Source organism: Corvus brachyrhynchos, unplaced genomic scaffold (assembly GCF_000691975.1).
Source record: "Corvus brachyrhynchos isolate BGI_N302 unplaced genomic scaffold, ASM69197v1 scaffold197, whole genome shotgun sequence".
In the NCBI taxonomy this organism is placed as follows: Eukaryota; Metazoa; Chordata; class Aves; order Passeriformes; family Corvidae; genus Corvus; species Corvus brachyrhynchos.
In genome coordinates, this window is record NW_008239108.1 from 409088 (window position 1) to 412950 (window position 3863).

A 3863-nucleotide genomic window follows, 5' to 3' on the forward strand; every position below is an offset into this window, starting at 1 on the left:
GGCGGGACATGGGGGCTGGAGCAGCCTGGCACAGTGGGAGGTGTCCCTGCCATGGCAGGGCTGGCACTGGAGGGACTCTGAGGTCCCCTCCCACCCAACCTATTCCCGGGTTCTGTGATTAACACCAGGAGCAACGGACTGGGACGTTTGGCACAGTCCTGAGGTAGCTGGGAAGGAGGAATCGGCTCCCAGAGGGAAATTTGGGCTCCTTCCGGGCTTCTCCTGCCTGCTGGGCCGAGAGAGCTGCCGGCATCTGTGACGGGATGGAGCCAAGGCCTCGTTCCCCTCCCCAGAGCCCTTAGGGCACAGCCCCGGCTCCTTCCCCCAGCTCCACCCGGCTTGGGGTGTTTGTTAGTGTTTTGTGGCCTCATCTTGTCCTGCTGGAGCCGCTTTGTCCCCCCCCCTCAGGGGGTGGATGTTCCCCCTCCCCAGAGCTGGGCAGTGTCCCCTCTGTGCTGCCCTCGGGGCCCTTGGGGTGCCTCGTCCTCCCCCCCTGCTCTCCCCAAACCCTCCCCATGGGACAAGATTCCCTCACGCTGGGACTGGGGAGGAGCTGTGTCCTGCCCCCTGCCTGCTCTGTGTATCCCAGTTCCTGCTCAGCTCCCTCCGGAGCAGCTTCAGCTCCGTTCCCTTCCCACCACTGGGCCAATCTCGAGACTCTCTGTTCCCACAAACTCAATGTTTGCCCCATGTTTTGTCCCCTAAATTCCCTTCAGTGCTGCAGCTACATTCCAGTTCCCATCGGGGCTGCTCCCCCGTGTTCCCCTGGGGAGGGGCTTTGCTGGAACAGAGATCTCAGGGCAGCTAGAGGAGGCAGATTTGCATTTCAGGGATGGGTTCCTGTCACAGGGTCCCCTGAACCTGGGTGAGACCCCAAAACTCCTGTCCCAGGGACTCCCAGGTCGGGGTCACCCACTGGGGCTGGGGGTTGCCTGGGTGAGACCCCCAGGATTCCTGTTGGATAAAGGGGTGTCCTCAGGACAGGCCTCCCCATCCCAAGGAGAGTTTGGGCCTTTGGGGACTGATTGGTATTCCTGAGCACTCTGACCCTCTTCAGGGCCGGGATCTCTGCTCCAGTTCCTCTGGGCTTTTCCCTGCTTGTCTGGGCTGCTTTTGATACAATAGTAGTAATAGTAATAATAATAATAACAACAGTAACCACAGCAATAATTAATAATTGTTATTTAAACAGCTCAGCCTCAGGTCAGCCGCATTCCTGCTTCTCCCCTTTTATTGTGCTTATTCACCCTGGTCCTTTCTGGGCTTTATTTGCCGGGTCTCAGAAGGAATCCCAGTTATTTTCCAGGTGTTCCGGGCCCAGCCTGGTTCCATCCAGCACCTTCCTCTCCTCGGAGCTGCCGGGTTATTCCAGCCCGTGGGCCAGCGGGAGCTGATGCTCCACAGCAGGAGCTCCCCTGGCATGGGGTGGGAGGGCTGGGATGCTCCAGCGGGACCTTTCCCAGCCAGGGGTGGCTGGGGGAGCTGCCTGGAAGGTGTGTGGGGAAGCAAAGGTCCTTCTGCCTTGTTTTTGGGCACAGAGACCAAACCTGGATATTTCAGTGCTCACAGAGGCAAATGGAGCTGCAGGGTTGGGCGTTAAGGCCTTTCCTCGTTACCCATTCCAGCAGACGTGGCTGGGAATGGCAGTGCTCTCGTTGCCCCTGGATTTCATCCACTCAATATGAGCAAAAAGCTCGTAACTGGGTCCTTTGGAGGTGACTTTGCCCGCTGCCCCTGGAGCTCCGTGAGGGCAGGTCCTGCAGGAGCTGCTCGTGGCACCTGCACAGGGCTGTGGCTGTTGGAGGAAAACGGGAAAGAAAAGCTCCTTTCTGGTGTTTCTGGCCCCTCCAGCCCTGCTCCTTTCCCTTCCCGTGCTCCCAAGCGTGGTGCAGCAGGCAAGCCCCAGGGAGCTCCAAGGGAGGGTCGTGCCCAGGGTTCTGTCAGGAATGGAAATCCTGGGAGTGGTGGGTTTGCTGCCCAGCGTCCCTGCAGGGTCCGTGGGGACAGAACTGGCTGCCCACTTGGGCTGGCAGCAGGGACAGGCCCCGGCTCGAGGGTCACTCTGGCTGTGGTGGCACTGGCTGGGCACTTAGGCACAGGCCAAGGCTTGGGGGCCACGGTGACACCGGTGGGACAGGCCACGGCTTGGGAGTCACTGTGGCATTGGTGGCACTGGTGGCCCTGGCTGGGCGCTCCCTTGTCACTGGTGTTTGTCTCTCAGGTCTCCCTGTGCCCTGGTCTGGATCGAGTCCCTGGGATTGACCCCCAAAGGACGTTTGCTTGGATCCTCTTCTGTGGCCAGAACGTGTCCACGCAGTGCCACCTGTTACGGGGTGTCCCTGACATCCCTGGGGCAGGCTGTGCCTCTTCCAGAGCACTCAGCCCTGGTCGGTTCTGTCCCATTTGCCTCTGCTGGGACGAGCTCTCGGGGTTGGGTTCCCACTGTTTTTTGCCTCTCTGGAGTTTTCAGCACAGAATCCTGGAATGGCTGGGTGGGAAGGGACCTCAGAGTCCCTCCAGTGCCAGCCCTGCCATGGCAGGGACACCTCCCACTGTGCCAGGCTGCTCCAGCCCCAATGTCCAGCCTGGCCTTGGGCACTGCCAGGGATGTTGTGTTGAGCTCTCCCTGTTTGCCAGGGGGATCAGAGCCATCGTGGGCATGAGAAGGCAAAGCCTAAAGCTGAGTTTGGGTGCCTGAGTCAATCTGTGGGGGTTCAGGTTTGGCACTGGGGACCCCCAAACCTGAGATCCCCGTGGTTTCCATCCCTGGCATCTCTGGCAGGACGTGGGGTTCAGGTTTGGGTCTGGAGGGCACTGGGGGTTCAGGTTTGTCCGGCAGCTCCTCCAGCAGCCTCGCTCTTGCCTTTCCTGCTGGTTATTCCTGGGAAATGGGGCCGGATGTGGTGGAGCAGCTCTGCGCTTGCACAGCACTGGAGAGCTCGGCTGAAGGTGCAAGTTGACCTAAATCCCAGAATTTGAGGATCCTTCAGCCAGCTGTATGGTGGGAGTCATGTGAGGGCTGATTCCAGACCCACTGGGGTTTCCTGAGGCAGAGGAGCCGTACCCAGCGGGGGGATTGGCCTCATCCTGGCTTTCTGAGCTTCATGGCTGCAGTTTCTCTGCATCCCTGGTGTCTGGGGCAGAGCTGTGGGAGAATGTTCCACGTGGATCCGTGGCTGTGAGCTGGGTGTTGGGGTTGTGGTGTGGATTGAGTGGAGATTGGTTTGGGTTGTAGTGGTGGTTCAGGAAGTGCTTTCTGGGAAGGAAATCCTCTGGCTTGTAGTCAACAGGGTTCATTGGAGTGGCTGGGTCTGACGTTTCACAGTCCCTTTGATCTGTCCCCAAAGCTCATGTATTGATGACATCGGGGAGCAGAGTGACCCCTAATTAATTAAAAACCCACCAGAGCACCTTGTACCAAATGAAGTGTCCTGGGCAGAAGTTTGAAATCCTTTCCCACTTCTATGGGAATAAACTCTCCTGGCCCTGTGCCCACAGGGGCCTGGGAAAGGGTCCCAGTGTCTCCCTCTCCAGGCTCAGCCCTGGCCCCTTGGCGATGGTGATGAGGCCATGGCTCAACCTGTCCTCTCCTCGGGGCTTCAGCCTGACCCAACATGTAGGGTTTGGACTGCCAGGACACCAATGGAAATGAGAAATCCCCGGATTCCTGGCGTGTGCCCAGCGATGAGCTCGCTGGCTGTTTGTGTCCTGGAGCCCTGGGCCACCGGTCCTGGGCCACCGCGAGCGGCAGCTGCGGAGCAGCACCAGGAGTCTGCTTGGGCACAGCCTGGGGTTAAGAAGCCCCTTTAGGCCCTGGAAGGGGCTCCAAGGCCTCCCTGGACATTTCTCTTCTCCAGGTGAGC